At 37.5% G+C, this 20,124-nt stretch overlaps 1 long non-coding RNA gene across 5 annotated transcripts in view; it reads left to right on the top strand.

Annotated features, from left to right (window-relative positions):
* LOC144303410 (uncharacterized) overlaps window positions 1-20,124 on the top strand; it is a 71,187-nt gene that overhangs the window by 36,229 nt on the left and 14,834 nt on the right. For 3 of the 5 annotated variants that reach the window (XR_013370473.1, XR_013370471.1, XR_013370475.1), the window contains one exon: window positions 5,834-8,000. The exons of the other annotated variants lie outside the window; for them this stretch is intronic. This is a non-coding gene — a long non-coding RNA (uncharacterized LOC144303410). Of the gene's footprint in view, window positions 1-5,833; window positions 8,001-20,124 lie in introns of those variants that run through there. 5 annotated transcript variants of the gene reach the window in all.

Here is a 20,124-nt window from a genome sequence, read left to right on the forward strand (position 1 = left end):
ATGCTTGCTAACCAGGATATTTATAAGCCATGATTTACTCAGCCAGGCTTCTATTGTCAGACAGTTAGGTTGTTTGCATTTTTTGATGACATAAAGTACACAATGATAAACATCCTGTGTTCAGCATTTTGCCTTTGTACAATTTTCTCCTCAAACTAATTTCTAGAAGTGGACCAGCTTAATACAATGGTGCGTACATTTTACATTTTGATACAATAAGGCCAAATTCCTTCCAGAAATGTTATGAGTTATTTTCTCATCAACACTAGATTTAAGGACATCTTTGCCCCCAGTGTCACCTACATTGGGTTTTATCAATTTCTGGTTTTAGATGTGGCTTTTGTGTATTATTTTTTTGGATCAGCTTGAGTATTTTTCTCTCCATTAATCTTATTCATGTTAATTATTAAGTATAGTTTTAGTTCTGTCATCTTATTTTGTTTAATATTTTTATGGTATGGTTCCTAGGCATATTTTTTCTTTTAATTTTGAGGGTATTTTGCCTGCTTTTAATACCATAAGGGGGCATTTGTACTTTTCATTATGTACTTGGGTATATTTTTCTCAAGCAGTATTTACAGCTCTCTGATAATAGCTAACATTTATTGTACATTTACTGTGCTGTTGTAACAACCCTGTGAAGTCGTGTTTTCTTTCCTCCTTCCAACTTGTTCCTATATCCCGGCCTGGGATATCTGATCTGAGTGTTTTATGGACTCTAAAATTCCTTTGGAAAGAAAAATCGTATTCTAGTTGGGTCAGTGCTCAAATCATTCCCCCTACCCAATTGGGCAGTGATGATTATTTCTGTTTAGATTAATAGGATGCCCCCCTCACTTTCACTCTCACAGTTGCCAGTATTCCAAGGGCAATTTTTTTTTTTTAACCAGTCCAAGCTGCTCTGGTATAGACTGCACTTTCACATGGGTAATCTCACTGGGCCCTCACAGCACGTTGTAAAAAATTCCTAATCTCCCACACTAGTGGAAGAGCGTGTGTGATTTGTCTTTGTGATCGTACTCTGGTGCAATCAGCTAGCATCCTTTGACTATTCTTTGATAGCCACATTTAAAAAAAAAATAGAATGAAACAGTCAAAACCCAGATGATCCAGAACACCAAATTAAAATTCTTCAGGCCTATGACAAAAAATATACTTGTATTTGGATGCTATATAACTCATATCTTTGTTGAAAAAAGTTATATTTATGGAAAATTGCTTGAAGTGTGTAGAAGCCCATCCATCTCTCTAGCATTTTCTAAAAGAGTTTGCTTGGGTGTTGTGCAGGATTTTAATAGATGTTACATGAAAAATGGGTATGGACAACGAATGATGGAAAACACAAAGTTGCTCATAGAAATTGCTTGAAGAATTGCCTTTAATAGGTTAGTGTGCGCCATGAATCTTCAAAATGAAGATGCTTTGATCTCTTTCTCTTTGTTTTTTTAAATTTATTTATTCGTGAGAGACACAGAAAGACAGGAGGCAGAGACATAGGCAGAGGGAGAAGCAGGCTCCTTGCAGGAAGCCTGATATGAGACTTGATCCCAGACCCAGGGATCATACCTTGAGCCAAAGGCAGACGCTCAACCACTGAGCCACCCAGGCATCCCTGATTTGATCTCTCTTATTGCCTCATAGGTACTAATGATTCTGTGGAACACAATTTGGGAAACACTGATGGGTGGGAAATAGTTTTCCATCAAAAAATTCAACAATTATAAAAAGGAAGGAAATCCTGCCATTTGTGAAAACATGGATGGACCATGAGGGCATTATGCTAAGTGAAACAAGTCAGGCAGAAAAAGATAAATACTGTCTTCCATTTATATGTGCAATCTAAAAAAACCTCGAACTCATAGAAACAGAAAACATTAGTGGCGAAAACGTCTAATGCATTTATCAACACCCCCTATATGTTTGAAAGAAGTAGAAGGCATAGGCCATCAAGTAACTTGCAAGTCAAATGCAATTAAAGCAATGGGCACCAACCTCAGATGGTGAAAATCCTATTGTGACTGTATTTTGCTTTGGTGTGTAATTTGGTAAATAAATGTAAGTATCAGTAAAATTGAAAGTTAGATTTTCCAAAGAGAAGGCCTAGTGCAAAAGAGACTCTAACATATATATAAATTCAAACAAACCTACATGAACAGAGGCTAAGTTTATTGGAGAGAGGAACTTTCTCAGAAAACCCATTTTCACATTTCTTTATTCCTTTCTAACCACAAATTGTTCAATTAAAATTTTAAGGCAAATAATTTTTCCCTTTAAGGAACTAATAATAGTGATATTTTAGAAAATGTTAATGCTAAAAGAATATGCAAGTTTTCTCTAAACTATGTTTTTCTATTTCCCTCGCATTTCTCCTGGAAAGCTCCTAACTCATCTTTTGGGCTTTCAAGTTTGAACATTATTTACTTAAAAATAAATTTTAACACACAATGTTACACAGCTTCAGGTGTACAACATAGTGATTAGACAACTCTGTATGCTATGCTATGCTTGTAAGTATAGATACCATCTGTCACCATACACGCTGTAATAATACCATTGATTATATTCCCTATCCTGTACCTTTCATCTCCATGACTTATTCATTTCATAACTGGAAGGCTATACCTTCCACTGCCCTTCACCCATTTGGCCCATCCTCACCCCCCTGCCGTCTGACAACCACCAGTTTGCCCTCTGTATTTATAGGTCTGTTTATGTTTTTGTTTGTTCGTTTATTTTGTTTTTTAGATCCCACATATAAATGAAATCATATGGTATTTGTCTTTATTTGTCTGACTATTTCACTTAGTATCATACCCTCTAGGTCCGTCCATTTTGTCACAATGGCAAGGTCTCATTTATTTAATGGCTGAATAATATTCCACTAATAATATTATGTGTGTGTGTGTGTGTGTGTGTGTGTGTGTACCACATCTTCTTTATCCATTCCTCTATCAATGGACACTTGGGTTGCTTTCATATCTTGACTCTTGTAAATAATGCTGCAATAAACATAGGGGTGCGTATATCTTTTTCAATTAGTGTTTTGTTTTCTTTGGGTAAATACCCAGTAGTGGAATTACTGGATTGTATGGTATTTCTATTTTTAATTTTTTGAGGAAACTCCATAGTATTTCCCACAGTGGTTGCACCATACATTTCCATCAACAATGTAAGAATGTTCCCTTTTCTCCACATCCTCACCAACATTTGTTATTTCTTGTCTTTTTTTTTTTAAGATTTTATTTATTTATTCATGAGAGACACAGAGAGAGAGAGAGGCAGAGACACAGGCAGAGGGAGAATCAGGCTCCATGCAGGAAGCCTGACGTGGGACTCCATCTCGGGTCCCCAGGATCAGGCCCTGGGCTGAAGGCAGTGCTAAACTGCTGAGCCACCCGGGCTGCTCTCTTGTCTTTTTGATATTAGCCATTCTGACAGGTTTAAGGTGATATCTTATTATGGTTTTGATTTGTATTTCCCTGATGATTGGTGATTGAACATCTTTTCATGTGTCTATTTGCTACCTGTATGTCTTCTTTGGAAAAATGTCTATGTAGATCCTCTGTCCATTTTTTCCCATTATTTGTTGATTTCTTCTGTGTTGTATAAATTCTTAATATACTTTTGATATAATTGCTTATTGGATGTATTGTTTGAAAGTATTTTCTCCCTTCAGTAGGTTACCTTTTCATTTTTAAAAAAGATTTATTTATTTTAAAGTGAGAGAGAGGGCAGCCTGGGTGGCTCAGGGGTTTAGCTCCACCTTCAGCCCCGGGCGTGATCCTGAAGACCCGGGATCGAGTCCCATGTCAGGCTCCTTGCATGGAGCCTGCTTCTCACTCTGCCTGTGTCTCTGCCTCTCTCTCTCTCTCTCTCTTCCTCTCTTTCTCTCTCTCTGGGTCTCTCATGAATAAATAAATAAAATCTTAAAAAAAAATAAAGTGAGAGAGAGAGTGTGCATGTATGGGGGGGAGAGAGAGAGAATTCCAGGCAGACTTCTCACTGAGTGCAGAGCCTGGCACTGGGCTCAATCTTGAAACCCTGATCACGGCCTGAGTTGAAACTAAGAGTCAGTTACTGACTGTATCACCCTGGCACCCTTGCCTTTTTATTTTGTTGGTAGTTTCCTTTGTGCTGCAAAAGCTTTTTATTTTGGTGTATTCCCAATATTTTATTTTATTTTTGCTGTTGTTTCCCCTTGCTTGAGGAGACATATCCATAAATCTGTTGCTAAGGCTATGTCTAAGAGATTATGGTCTATGTTTTCTTCCAGGAGTTTTGTGGTTTCAGGTCTCATATTTAGGTCTTTAATCTATTTTGAATTTATTTTTGCATGTGGTGAAAGAAAGTGATCCAGTTTCATTCTTTTGCATGTAGCTGTCTGGTTTTCCCAGCATCATTTATTGAAGAGACTATCTTTTCTCCATCGTATGTCCTCGCCTTTATTGTAGATGAATTGATCATATGAATGTGGGTTTATTCTGGGCTCTCTATCCTATTCTATTGATCTATGTATCTGTTTTTGTACCAATATCATACTGCTTTGATTATTATAGCTTTGTAGTATAGTTTGAAATTAGGAAACATGATACCTTCATTTGTGTTCTTCTTTCTCAAGATTACTTTGGCTATTCAGGGTCTTTTCTGCTTCCAAAGAAATTTTAGAATTATTTGTTCTAGTTCTTTGAAAAATACTTATTGGCATTTTGATTGAGATTGTATTGAGTCTATAGAATGCTTTGGGTAGTGTGGACATTTTATCAATATTCTCCCAACCCATGAACATGGTATATTTTTCTATTTGCATCATTTTTAGTTTCTTTTATTAGTATTTTATACTTTTCAGAGTACAGATCTGTCACCTCCATGGTTAAGTTTGTTCCTAGGTATGTTATTCTTTTTGATGCAATTGTAAATGGAATTGTTTTCTTAATTGCTCTTCCTCCTACTTCATTATTACTGTATAAAAATGCAATAGATTTTTGTATCTTGTGTCTTGAGGAATTCACTTATTAGTTGTAGTAGTTTTTTGTGGAGTCTTTAGAGTTTTTCTATGTATAATATCACACCATCTGCAAATTATGATGGTTTTATTTATTTCTTACCAATTTGCATGGCTTTTATTTCTTTTTCTTGTCTGATTACTGTGATTAGGATTTCCAATACTATGTCACATAAAAGTGGGGAGAAAAGACATCCTTGTCTTTTTCCTGATCTTAGAGGAAAAGCTTTTAGCTCTTTTCCACTGAATATGATGTTAACTGTGGGTTTTTCATTTATGGCCTTTAAAACGTTGATGTATTTTCCCTATAAATTCACCTTGTTGAGAGTTTTATCATTAACAGATGTCGAATTTCGTAAAATGTTTTTCCTATATCTATTGAGATCATATAGTTTTTATGCTTTATTTTGTTAACGTAGTGTATCATGTTTGATTGGTGGATATGGAAACATCCTTGCCTATGGATGGAATAATTCCATTTGATCACGGTGAATGATCCTTTAATCTACTGTTGCATTTGGCTTTCTAATATTGAGTGGAAAGTTTCACATCTATGTTCATTGGAAATACTAGCCTGTAGTTTTCTATTTTTGTAGTGTCTTTGTCTGGTTTTGGTGTCAGGGTAATGATGTCCTCTTAGAATGAGCTTGTAAGCGTTCCTTCCTTTTCAATGTTTTGGAAGAGTTTGATGATAGGTGTTAACTTTTTGTTAAATGTTGTTGGAATTCACCCATGAAACCTGGACTTTATTTGTTGGGAGTTTTTTGATTGCTGACTCAATTTTGTTACTAGTAATTGGTCTGTTCAATTTTCTATCTCTTTATGATTCAGTTTTAGAAGACTGTATGTTTTAAGCAGAGGTGGCTGGGAAGATGGCGGAATAGGAGAACCCTGGGCTCACTTCGTGCGGCATGGCCACCTAGAGAACACCCACATCAGCATAAATAACCCAGAAGCCACCCAAAGCCTGGCAGAACAGACTCTCCACAGCCAGACATAGACAAGAGGCCACAGCAAAGTGGATCTACCCCATCTGATATACTCTTGGCAAGATCCCATCAAAGCAGTGCCACAAGCCTGGCAGTGTGCAAGCAGCCCAGACAAGGGCCAACACACCCCAAAGTGAATCCTACTCCAGGGAGAGGGGGTGATAATCACACACCAGTCTGATTGCCACCCCAGCAGTGGCTGGGGGCAGGCAACTGGTCTGATTGCATGCCTCACCCACCAATAAAAGCTTCTCAGAAGACAACACAGGGAAAGTTCCTTGTGGTTTGGTGCTACTTCATCTCTGGCAAACACCTGGTCTGACTCAACTCAAGCCCAAGGTGACCTGAGACTGGCCTCTAACACCACAGGTACCAGACTTTTCCCACAACAGGCAGAGAGCCATCGCAGACTGGACTGAAGGCAAACACAGTACAGCCACAACAGTAGGATACTCCTGTAGCAACACACATAGGAGACACCCCTGAAGCATCATTTTCTGGTGAAAAGGAGACATTGCACTATGGGGCACAACAGGACCTTTTCTTCATAAAGCCACTACTTTCAAGTGCGGGAGACAAAGCTGACTTTCCTAACACATAGAAACAGACCCAGCAATAGACAAAATGAAGAGACAGAGGAATATGTCTCAAATGAAAGAGCACAACAAAATCATAGCAAGAGACCTAAATAAAATGGAGATAAGTAGTATATTTGATAGTGAATTTAAAGTAATGCTCATAAAGGTATTCTCTAGAATTAACAAAGGAGTGAAGGACTTCCATGTGACCCTCCACAAAAAGATAGGAGACCTAAAAAAAAAAAAAACCAATGAGAGATCATGAGCTCACTAAATGAAATTAAAAATAGATCACCTGGAATAAATAGCAAACAAGAAGAAGGAGAAGAACGGATCAGCAACCTGCAGGACAGAGTAATGGAAAGTAATCAATCTGAGCAGATGAGAGGGAAAAAACAATACACAGAATGAGAGCAGAATTTTAAAAGCAGCAAGAGAAAGGAAAGCAGTTACATAAAAGGGAAACCTCATAAGGCTATCAGTAGATTTTTTCAACAGAAATTTTGCAGGCCAGAAGAGAGTAGCATGATATATTCAAAGTGCTAAAAGGAAAAAATCTGCAACTAAGAATATTCTATCCAGTAAGGCTTTCATTCAGAATAGGAAAGATAGAGTTCTCCCAGAAAAACAAAAGTTAAAAGAATTCATGACCAGGAGCAAAACCAGCCACATCCCTGTCACATGCAATGCCATGATGCCATCGGCCTATGGGTCCCAAATCCACAGTCCAGTTGTCCTCCTGCCTGCATCAGCATGCATTGCTGGCCACCTGCTTGATGCCAAGTGAACGCCTTCACCTCAGATTGACAAGGATTCAAATTGACACTCTTCCCCTCAAATTCCAGCCCCTGTGCTCAAGTTTGTGCACAAAAGTAGGCATAATTTTAAGAGCAGAATGAAACAACCCAAATAGTGATACTAATTCTGTGGAAGATATAATGGATAAAAGGAATGTGCTAAGCTGAGAACATCTCCAACAAGCACACCAATGAACAATACATACAGCATGATTCTGGTTACTAAAAGAACAAACCCAAGAAAAATAAAACAAGATGAAATCAGAGAGGGAGACAAACCATAAAAGACTCTTAAGCATAGGAAACAAACAGAGTCTTGAAGGGGAGGGGATGGAGGATGGGTTTACTGGGTGACAAGCATTAAGGAGAGCACCTGATGGAATGAGCGTTGAATGTTCTATAAGACTGATGAATCACTGAACTTTATGTCTGAAACTACTAATACGCTATATGTTAATTAATTGAACTAAAAAAAAAAAAAAGACACCACCCCCCAAAAAGGAAGATTGTATGTTTTTAGGAATTTTTCCATTCCTTCTAAGTTGTCCAGTTTGTTGGCCTATAATTTTTCGTAGTAATCTTTTACAATTTTTGTAAATTTGTAATAAAGATTTGTAAATTTGTAAATACAATCTTTGTATTTCTGTGGTTTGAATTATTTATCCTATTTCTTTCTGATTTTACTTGAGTCCTCTCTCTTTTTCTTGATGAATCTGGCTAAAGGTTTATCAGTTTTATTTATCTTTTCAAAAACTTAGCTCTTGGTTTCATTGACAATTTTCTATTGTTTTTAGTCTCTCAGTCATTTATTTCTCTTCTGATATTTATTATTTCCTTCCTTCTACTAACTTCAGGGTTTGTTCTTTTTGTTCTAGTCTTTTAAGTATAAGTTTGAATTGTTTCTTTGAGATTATTTTGTTTGTTTCTTGAGGTAGGCTTGTATTGCTATAAATTTCCTGCTTAGAACTACTTTTGCTGGGGTGCCTGGGTGGCATAGTTGGTGAAGCATCTGCCTTTGGCTCAGGCCATGACCCCAGGGTCCTAGAATTGAGGGCCGAGTTGGGCTCCCTGATCAGTGGGGAGTCTGCTTCTCCCTCTTCTGTCGGTTCCCCTTCTCATGCTTGGCCTCTCACTCTCTCTCAAATAAGTAAATAAAGGGATGTCTGGGTGGCTCAGTGGTTGAGCATCTGCCTTTGGCTCAGGGAATGATCCCCGAGGGTCTGGGATTGAGTCCCACGTCGGGCTCCCTGTGAGGAGCCTGCTTCTCCCTCTACCTGTGTCTCTGCCTCTCTCTGTGTGTCTCTTGTGACTAAATAAAATCTTTTTAAAAAATAAGTAAATAAAATCCTAAAAAATAAAGAACTGCTTTTGCTGTATTGCAAAGATTTTGGACCATTGTATTTTCATTTGTTTCAAGGTATTTTTTGGATTTCTCCTTTGAGTTCTTAGTTGACCTAATAGTTGTTTAGTAGCATATTTTTTAGCCTCTATATTTTTTAGTTTTTTTTTCCAGTTTTTTTTTTCTTGTAATTAATTTGTAGTTTCTTACTGTTGTGGTCAGAAGAGGCTTGATATGGTTATAGTCTTCTTAAGTTTTTTGAGACTTGTTTTGTGGCTTAACATGTGATTTATTCTAGAGAATGTTCCATATGCACTTGAAAAAATACATATTCTTCTGTTTTTGGATGGAATGTTCTGTATATATCTGTTATATCCATCTAGTCTAATGTGTCATTCAAAGCCACTGGTTTCTTACTAATTTTCTGTCTGGATGATTTATCCAAATGTGTAAGTGAGGTGTTAAAGTCCTCTATTTTTATTTATTTTTTAAAGATGCATTTATTTGAGATACAGACAGATTGTGTGTTGGGGGAGGGGAAGAGGGAAAGAGAGACGAGAAACAGACTTTGCACCGTGCCCATCAGGAAGCTCAGTCTCACCGCCCTGAGATCATGCTCTGAGCCAAAACCAAGAGTTGGTCACTTAATTAACTGAGCTACCCAGGCTCCCATAAAGTCCTCTATTTTTAATGTATTAGTATTAATTTCTCTCTTTGTGTCTGGTGCTTTATGTTTTTAGACATTCCAGTATTGGGTGCATAGGTATTTACAATTGCTATATCCTCTTGTTGGAATCATCTCTTTATCATTATGTAATGCCCTTCCTTGTCTCTTTTTACAGTCTTTGTTTAAAAATATATTTGTCTGGGCGGTCAATCAGTTGAGCATCTAACTCTTGGTTTTGGTTCAGGTCATGATCTCACAGTCATGAGATTGAGTCCCACATGAGGCTCTGGGATCAGCACAGAGTCTGCTTGGGATTCTCTCCCTCTCCCTTCCCTTCTACTCCCACCCTGCTCTTGCACACATGTGCTGTCTCTAATAAATACATAAATAAAATGTTTAAACTAGTTTTAAAAATTTTGTCTGATATAAATATTGCTACCTGGCCTTTTTTTTTTTGCTTCTATATGCATGGATCCTCTTTTCCATCCCTTCACTTTTAGTTTGTATGTGTCTTTAGATCTGAGATGTGTCTCTTGTTGGCAGTATATAGATGGGTCTTGTTTTTCTACATTCATTCTCACCCTATGTCGTCGTCGTCTTCTTCTTCTTCTTCTTCTTCTTCTTCTTCTTCTTCTTCTTCTTCAGATTTATTTATTTACTTGAGAGAGAAATAGAGAGACAGAGAGCAGGAGGCAAGAGAGGCAGAAAGAGAGGGAGAGGGAAGCCCAAGAAGTCTCCATGCAGAGCATGAAGCCTGACTCAGGACTCAATCCCAGGACCTCAACATCGCAACGAAGAGTTGAATGTTCAACTGACTGCACCACCCAGGCACCTCACACACTATGGCTTCTGATTGGGGATTTAGACCATTTACATTCTTAAAAAATATCTTATTTATTTATTTTTAGAGACAGAGAGAGTGCAAGTGAGGGGAGGAGTAGAGGAAGAGGGACAAGCAGACTCCACACTGAGCATGGAGCCTGACACAGGGCTCATTTTCACAACCCTGAGATCATGACCTGAGTGGAAACCAAGACTCAGGGATGCCTGGGTGGCTCAGCGGTTTAGCGTCTGCCTTTGGCTCAGGGTGTGATCCTGGGGTCCTGGAATCGAGTCCCACATCAGGCTTCCTGCATGGAACCTGCTCCTCCCTCTTGCCTATGTCTCTGCCTTTCTCTTTCTGTGTCTCTCCTGAATGAATAAATAAAGTCTTAAATAAAGTAAAATAAAATTAAAAAGGAAACCAAGACTCAGATGCTTAACTAACTGAGCCACTCATTCACCCCTAGACTATTTGCATTTTTAAAAAAGATTTATTTATTTATTTATTTATTTATTTATTTATTTATTTATTCATGAGAAACAGAGAGAAAGGCAGAGACAGAGGCAGAGGGAGAAGCAGACTCCATGCAGGGATCCTGATGTGGGACTTGATCCCAAGATCGCAGGATCATGCCCTGAGCCAAAGACATATGCTCAACAGCTGAACCACCCAGGCATCCTATTTGCATTTAAAAGTAATTATCAGTAGATATGTACTTATGGCTATATTGTTAATTGATTTTCTGGGTTTTTTTTTTTTCTGTTTCTTTATTTTTCTCTTGTTTTCTTTCCTTGTGATTGATGACTTTCTTTAGTTTATCTTGGCTACCTTTCTCTTTATTTTTTGTGTATCTGTTATAGGTTTTGGTTTGTGGTTATCATGAGGTTCACATATAGCAGCATCCTAAGTATATAACAGTTTCTACTAAGTTGATGGTTACTGAAAGTTAAACACATTCTAAAAGAACTTCGTTTTTACTCTTCCCGTCCCCATTTTATGTATATGTTGTCATTTTTTTACATCTTTTTATTTTGTGAGTCTCCTTAACTAATTTTTTAGATATAATTGATTTTAGTACTTTTGTCTTTTAACCATCATAGTAACTTTATGGGTAATTGTTTCACTGCCTTTACTGTATGTCTACTTTTACCTGTGAAATTTTTCTTTTCGTAATTTTCTTTTAATTATGGCCTTTTCCACTTAAAGAAATCCTTTAACATTTTTCAAAAAGCTGGTTTAATGGTGATGAACTCCTTTAACTTTTGTTTGGAAAATTCTTTATCTCTCCTTCAAATCTCAATAATAACCTTGCTGGGTGGAGTATTCTTGGTGTAGGATTTTTCCTTTCAGCGCTTTGAATAATGTCATGCCAGTCTCTTCTAGCCTGCAAAGTTTTTGCTGAAAATCATCTGATAACGTTACGGAACTCCCCCTTGCAAGTAACTAGTTGCTTCTGTTTTGCTGCTTTTAAAATTCTCTCTTTATCTTTAATCTTTGACATTGTAGTTATTATGTGTCTTGGTGTGGACCTCCTTAGGTTCATCTTATTTGGGGCTTTCTATGCTTCCTGGACCTGGATGTCTATTTCCTTCTCAGATTAGGGAAGTTTTAGCTATTGGTTTTTCAAATAAGTTTTGTGCTTTTATTTTTCTCTCTTCTCCTTTAGAACCTCTATAATGTGGATGTTATATGCTTGATGTTGTTTCTGAGATCCCTTAACCTAATCCTTATTTTTAAAAATTCTTTTTTGTGGGATCCCTGGGTGGCGCAGTGGTTTAACACCTGCCTTTGGCCCATGGCATGATCCTGGACCCGGGATCGAGTCCCACGTCGGGCTCCTGGTGCATGGAGTCTGCTTCTTCCTCTGCCTGTGTCTCTGCCTCTCTCTCTCTCTGTGTGACTATCATGAATAAATAAATAAATAAATAAATAAATAAATAAATAAATAAATAAATAAATTCTTTTTGCTGTTCTGTTTGGGAGTTTTCCATTACCCTTTCTTCCAGATTGCTGACCCATTTTTCTGTATCCTCTAATCTGCTGCTGACTCCCTCTAGTGTATTTTTCATTTTATTTCATTTTATATTCTCCAACTCTGATTGATTCTTTTTTTTATATATTCTATATCTTTGTTGAAGTTCTCACTGAGTTTACTCCCTCTTCTGTCCAATTTAATGACTATCTTTATGACCATTACTTTAAACTCCGTATTAGGAAAATGGCTGAGTTCCATTTCATTTAGTTCTTTTTCTGAGGTTTTGTCTTGTTTTTCATTTGTAGCATATTTCTCTGACTCCTCATTTTGCTTGACTTCTTGTGTTTGTTTCTATGAATTAGATGGAATAGCTACTTCTCTTATACTTAATGGGATGGCCTTGTGTAGGGACGTTCCCTGTGTAGACTATTTATGCCTGGCAGCTTTCACTGGCTGATTGGAGTTGTAGCTGGCATGGCCTGGTGGTCCTGGGACACTCTGCACTGGAGCCAGCCTAGTAAGATGGCTGGAGCTGCAGTAGGCAAGGACTGGGGTTCCTTGGTACTCTGCACAGGTGGCGCTGGCAGGACAACTGGAGCTGAAGCAGGTGTGGGCTGGGAGGTCCTGGAGTACTCCATGCAGTGGGTGCCCTAACAAGTTGTCTGAAACTGAAGTGGTGTGTTACTGGAGAGTTCTGGGGGTGCTCTGTGCCTGTGTCACCTGGTGAGATGATTGGAAATGTAGTGAGTGTCATCCAGGGAAAACCATTGATTATTAATGAAAGAAAACAAGTTCAGGTATATTAGGTATAAAGTATCTTTTTGGAAGAAACCAGAAAGAGAGAATTTTTGGGTGAAATAGAAAATATTTTGTTCATTTTCTTTCAAAATGAAGAACAAAGATCATAAAACTATTCCAAGTGAGGAGACAAATCAGTATTTACTGGACACTTAAGTCTATGTTAACTATTTCACATACTTTATCTTAGGTAATTCTGACAACAACTCTGTGATAGATATCATTTCCCCACTTCACAAATGAGGAAACTAAAAGGTAGAGGGGATAATAGTTTGTTCAAGATCCACAGTGCTTAGAAGTGAAGAACTAGGAATTGACATGTTATTATCTTAAACACTTTATTTAAAGTGATTTCTGATACTAGCAAGTTAAAGCAGGAAATAGAGGGAAAATAAGATAAAGAGGGGAAAAAAACTAGGAGAAGAAATGGAAAGAAAGCAAGAAAGAGATGCAGACAGAGGAACAAAGGAATAGTTTGTTTTAAGATAGAGGCACAGAGAAAGGTGTTTTCTTTTTTTAAAAAATATTTTATTTATTTATTCATGAGAGAGACACAGAGAGTGAAAGAGAGAGGTAGAAACACAGGCAGAGGGAGAAGCAGGCTCCATGCAGGGAGCCTGATGCAGGATTTGATCCCCGGACTCCTGATGCAGGATTTGATCCCCGGACTCCAGGATCACACCTTGGGCTGAAGGCAGGTGCTAAATTGCTGAGCCACCCAGGGATCCCCTCTTCTTTTTTTAAATTTAAATACCATTCCTAGAATTTCACACACAGAGACAGATACACAGAAGCTGATATTTGCACAAAGATACCCCTCTTTTAAAAAATCTGGATTTTTAAGTTACTGATCTCAAGAGCAAGCATTGCTAAAATCATCAGGTAAATTTTTTAATTTTTTTGTTTCAAATTGGGAAGTACAGATGTTCTTGAAATCATGTCTTCCTAAATTTTGGTGAGAAAAAAAATATCTACTGTTATCTTGGAAAATAGAGAATGGCACTTTCCATGAGAGAGAATGGTCCCAGAAAAATCATTCCTGTCTTAAGGGCTCTTAAAATACCCCTAAAAAAGACTTTAAAGCAAGATGCTGTTATTTAAATATTCATGCAACCTGGGCTGCTATTTGCTCTGTGTGTTAGGTGGAATTAAGATAAGAGCCAAATTTGGTGTGGGAGTGGAGAGGAATTCTCCCTTTCCTAAAATGTCGGGATTGTATCTAAGTAATTTTAATTCCTAATACATGATCAGCTAGTTATTCTTTCTATAAGCTACTTATAGATTGACCAGTATGTTCACCAGTTCTTTTGCTTACACTTGCTTTTGGGACATGCTTTTCTTTTAGACTTTAGTTTCTTTCTTCCTGAGTATATCCTTTAATAGCTCTTTCAGCAAGAACCTGTAAAAAATAAGCTCTCAATCTTTGTATGTCTGGAGATGTCTTGAGTGAGATTATAGGGGAGTCTAATAGTCTAGGTAATTGCCCTTCCACACTTTGAAGGTGACATTCTGGTCTTCTGGCACTGATGGTTGTCCATGAGAAGTCTGCTATAGGTTTGATAAATAGTCATGTCTTTATAGATAAGCTTTATCATCTCTCTGGTAGTTCTAAGATTTTTCTCTTTGACTTTGATATTCCACAACTTCATTCCATTATGTGTAGGTCAGGGTATATTGCTATTGTTCCTGCTTGGCTGCTGGGTATCTTCAATTAAAGAAAACCAAATCTTTAAAATTTCACCCATATTTCCACAAATATTGTCTCTCCCTCATTTTTTTAATTTTAATTTTAATTTTTTAAATTTATTTATTCATGACAGGCAGAGAGAGAGAGAGAGAGAGAGAGGCAGAGGGAGAAGCAGGCCCCAGGCCAAACGTAGTGCTAAACCGCTGAGCCACCTGGGCTGTTCCCGCCCCCCCCCCCTTTTTTTTTTTATTTATGATAGTCACAGAGAGAGAGAGAGAGAGAGGCAGAGACACAGGCAGAGGGAGGAGCAGGCTCCATGCACCGGGAGCCCGACGTGGGATTCCATCCCGGGTCTCCAGGATGGAGCCCTGGGCCAAAGGCAGGCGCCAAACCGCTGCGCCACCCAGGATCCCCCCCCCCCTTTTTAAGATCTTATTTATTTATTCAAGAGAAACGGGGGGGGGGGTGGGCAGAGACACAGGCAAAGGGAGAAGCAGGCTCCATGCAGGGAGCACGATGTGGGACTCGATCCTGGGCCTCCAGGACCACGACCTGGGCGGTAGGCGTCGCTAAACTGCTGAGCCACCCGGGCTGCCCCTTCCTCATTTCATTTATAACTTCTATTGGATGTATGTGAGATCTTCTCATTTTATCTTTCATGTCTCTAATTTATTAAGGTTTGGGTTGGTTTTTTTTTGTTTTTTGTTTTTTTTTTTGTCACTTTATCTGTGCTACATTTTGGATGATTTCTCTATATCCAACTTCCAGTTCATTAATTTCTTTTCAGCTATGTCTAATACACTGTGTAATTTGTCCATTAAGTGTTTCTTTTCCCAGTGATTATGTTTCGTGTTTGAAATTTCTAATTGGCTCTTTTACCATATTGATACTTTTTATATAGTGTCATGTTTTTGACATAAGGTATCTATTCCTTAAAATTTTTAAAGAAAGTTTTTTAAAAATCTCTTTAGATTGTTCTATTACCTTGAGTTTTTCCCCCCTGTTTCTTGTTTCTCCTCTCCCTCTTTTAATCTGCCCCTTGATTTATTTCCTCATGTAATTTGTAATTTTGACTTTGAGCTTATCTGCAGCAGGGTTGTTTTCCATGGAGTTTTGTGTGCCATGGATTTTGAAGGTTTTTCTAACAGGTCAATTGCACAGTTTGCTGCTGCCAAGATCCTGCAGGTTTCACTAATTATGAAAGTTTTTATATTGAATTTTTAGTTCAAGAACTCTGCATCAGGTGCAAAATTATGTGTTTGTGTATGTGGTAACTGTCTAAGGGTATATGAATAAATTAGTCCTTTCTTTTGCTTGATATTACATAGGCACAGAATTAGTAGAATGGAGTTCAAGGTTTTATTTATTTATTTAAAAGATTTTATTTATTTATTTATTTATTTATTTATTTATTTATTTGAGAGAGAAAGAACACATGGAGAGCACAAGCAGTAGAGAGGGAGAAGCAGGCTGCCTATCCAGCAGGGAGCCCAATGCAGAGCTCAATCTTAGGGCCTTGAGATCATGACCTGAGCTGAAGGCAGCCACTTAACCAACTGAGACACTTAGGCACCTGTGGAGTTCAAGGTCTTAAGATGTCTCTCTTATTTTAAAGATTTTTTTTTTTTTTGAGAAAAAGAGAGATAAAGTGTGTAAGCAGGGGGAAGGGCAGAAGGAGAGGGAGAAGAGAGAATTCTCAAGCAGACTCCTCATGGAGCAAGGAGCCTGACATTGGGCTTGATCCCAGGACTCTGAGATCATGACATGACCTGAAACCAAGAGTCAGCCACTTAACTGAGATGTCTCATTTTTGTTAAAGTTGTTTTAGTTCCATATTTCAATTTTATCTCAAAGTAGTAAAAATTGAGCTCTCATTTCCACTCATCTATGTTATTATAAAATGTAGACTTTGTTGTTTTAAATTAAATCAAAGCTTTAATACTTGGTACATTTTTTTATGCCTTCTCTATTAGCTGTTGCTGTTTTTTCCTCTGGGATAAAAGGCAGTGAGGCTTGAAGAATAGACTTCTTGTCTATATTTTACAGACATGATTGGAATGCAGTGAATTATCCTTGTAAAGCCTTAATAATTCACTGCTTGTTGGGGAATTGGAAACTATTGATTTATATTCTCCTCTGGGAGATGTTACTTCTGTCTGCTAAGGGTGCATTATAGGTCTGGGTTTGGGCTTCCACTCTGCCAACAGGCAGACTATTGCTATTTATTTATTTATTTATTTATTTATTTATTTATTTATTTAAATATTTATGTATTTGTTTGAGAGAGAGAGAAAAAGAGAGAACATGAGCAGAGGGAGAGGCAGAGGGAGAGGGAGAGAGAGAATCCTAAGCAGGCTCCCTGCTGAATGTGGAGCCAGACACAGGGCTCTGTATTTTGACCCTAAGATTGTGACCTGAGCTGAAATCATGAGTCAGACGCTCAACCAATTGAGCCACCCAGGTGCCCCGACCTACATTTTAATCTAGTGTGCACAAAAGTCTTCCTCAGCTCTTGCACGTACAGTTTTGATACAGAAATTACTATATTTCCACATCTTTCCCTCAAATGTTACCCAATTAGACCAAACTTTCTAGAAAATTAGAGATGTCTCTGTTATTGGAGAATATGTTTGAGACCTAGACTGCACAATAGGGAAGTCACCAGCCACATGTGACTTCAGAGCTCTTGAACTATGGTCAGTTCAAATCAAAATGCATTGTAAGTGCAAAACACAGTATGAAAAAAAAGTAAAATATGGCATTCATAAATGTTGATTACATGTTGAAGTGACAATATTTTGGATATACATTGGGTTAAATGAATTACATTATTAATTTTATTTGTTTCTTTTTTATAAATGTGGCTACTAGAAAATTTATTTTTCCATACAGCAGTAAATTATTTATTATTATTTTTTCCCAAATTTTTATTTAAATTTGAGTTAGTTAACATGTAGTGTAGTATTGGTTTCAGGAGTAGAATTTAGTGATTTATCACTTACATTTAATACCCGTGCTCATCATAACAAGTGTTCTCCCTAATACCCATCACCCATTTAGCCCATCCCCCACCCACATCTCTCCATCATCCCCCCAATTTGTTTTCTAATGATAAGAGTCTCTTATGGTTTGCTTCCCCCTCTCTCTTTTTTCTCCCTTCCCATATGTTCATCTGTTTCGTTTCCTAAATTACACATGAGTGAAATCATATGGTATTTGTCTTTCTCTGACTTACTTCCTTAGCATAATACACTCTAGTTCTATCCATGTCTTTGCAAATGGCAAGATTGATTTCATTCTTTTTGATGGCTGAGTAATATCCCGTTGTATACATATACCATATCTTCTTATCCATTCTGTCAATGGATATTTGGGCTCTTTCCATAGTTTGGCTATTGTTGATAATGCTGCTATAAACATTGGGATGCATGTACTCCTTCAAATCTGTATTTTTGTATCCTTTGGGTAAATACTAAGTAGTGCAATTGCTGAATTGTAGGTTATTTCTATTTCTAACTTTCTGAGGAACTTCCTTACTGTTTTCCAGAATGGCTGCACCAGTTTGCATTCCCACCAACAGTGTAAGAGGGCTCCCCTTTGTCTTCATCCTCACCAACATCTGTTGTTTCCTGTGTTGTTAATTTTAGCCAATCTGACAGGTGTGAGATGGTATCTCATCATGGTTTTGATTCAGATTTCCCTGATTATGAGTGATGTTGAACATCTTTTCATGTGTCTGTTAGCCATTTGGATGTCTTCTTTGGAAAAATGTTATTCATGTCTTCTGCCCATATATCAACTGGATTATTAATTTTGGGGGTGTTGAGTTTTATCAGTTCTTTATAGATTTTGGATAGTAATCCATTATTAGATACGTCATTTGCAAATATCTTCTCCCATTCCATAGGCTGCCTTTTAGTTTTGTTGATTGTTTCCTTCACTGTGCAGAAGCTTATCTTAATGAAGTCCCAATAGTTCAGTTTTGCTTTTGTTTCCCTTGCCTCTGGCAACATGTCTAGTAAGAAGTTGCTACAGTTGAGGTCAAAGTGGTTGCTGCCTGTGTTCTCTAGGATTTTGATAGTTTCTTGTCTTACATTAGGTCTTTCCTCAATTTTGAATTTATTTTTGTGTATGGTGTAATAAAGTGGTCTGGTTTAATTCTTCTCCATCTCTCTGCCCAGTTTTCCCAACACCATTTGTTGAAGAGGTTACTAGAAAATTTTAAATTAGTTATGTGTCTAGCATTATATTTCTCTTGGGCAGCAATGCCATAGAGTCTGACAAACAGAAAAACCCATAAATACTCCAATAAGAATTTCTTTCCATTTGTCATTTCACCCTATTCTTCCATCCACCATGTCTTTTACAATGTGATGATTTTTTAAAAGATTTTATTTATTTATTTATTTATTTACTTATTTTAATATTTTATTTTTAAGTAATCTTTACACCCAATATGAGGCTCAGACTCACAACCCTGAGATAAAGAGTTGCATACTCTATTGACTGAGCCAGCCAGGCGCCCCAAAAGCATCATGATTTTTGGTATGAATCAATGTTGTACTACCACAAGGCAGGAAAATGTATAGGGGGTTATATCTCTCCTGAGTGAAGTTAAAAGGTCAACATATAAGGCAAAAATTGGATACAGTCAAAATACCCTTGAAAATCCCTTAACAAGGCCTCAAACTGACCCTATCACACCATCTTTTATTAAGCCCTACCCAATTTTTTCTTTGGTATTAGGTCAGATCCTTATTTCTTCATTGAGAACAGATAAAATAGTTGGTTTGTGTTTGATGCCACATTATAGCAAAATACAATCTTAAGTCCACAGTCACCCTCAGCATGGAGAGATGTCTTATTGGGAGAAGCAGAAGGGACTAAGGTCCCTATGGAAGCAGCAAATTTATTCTTTTTGCTCACTTACCATAGAAGGGGGACATGCCTGCTTAATTTATTTCTATGTCTTACCCCCATCAATCTTTCTGTTTCTTTTTATGCTTGCTAAGTTCTGATAGTTGAATTTGCATGTTTTAGCATGTAAAGATCTCCTGCTTCTCCAGTTCTAATATTCTGTGGATCTATGTTTCTAAATGTTCATAAGAAGCCAAAATGAAGTCGCAAAATCATGTGAATGTACTTAATGCCACTAAACTCTATACTTTAAAATGGTTAAAATAGTTAATTTTATGTTACATATACTTTACCATGACAAAAAAAAATCATAATGAAGCATAATTACGATTGGTGGGGTAAAAATGTGGGACTTTGGAGTCAAACAGAACTAGTGAGTGGGGTTGGCTTCTCCAGAAAGCAAACTCTGAGACTGAGTTTAGCATTCAGGATGTTTATTTTTAAAATGTCTCTTGGAATCAACACCTGTGGAAGGGAGGGGTGGGAAGCAGGAGTGGGTATGGGGAAAAAAGTGAGCTGTGCCGCAGGCTCTCCCCACAGCCTCAGTCAGGC

The sequence above is a fragment of the Canis aureus genome, chromosome 32, assembly GCF_053574225.1.
Source record: "Canis aureus isolate CA01 chromosome 32, VMU_Caureus_v.1.0, whole genome shotgun sequence".
Lineage (NCBI taxonomy): Eukaryota > Metazoa > Chordata > Mammalia > Carnivora > Canidae > Canis > Canis aureus.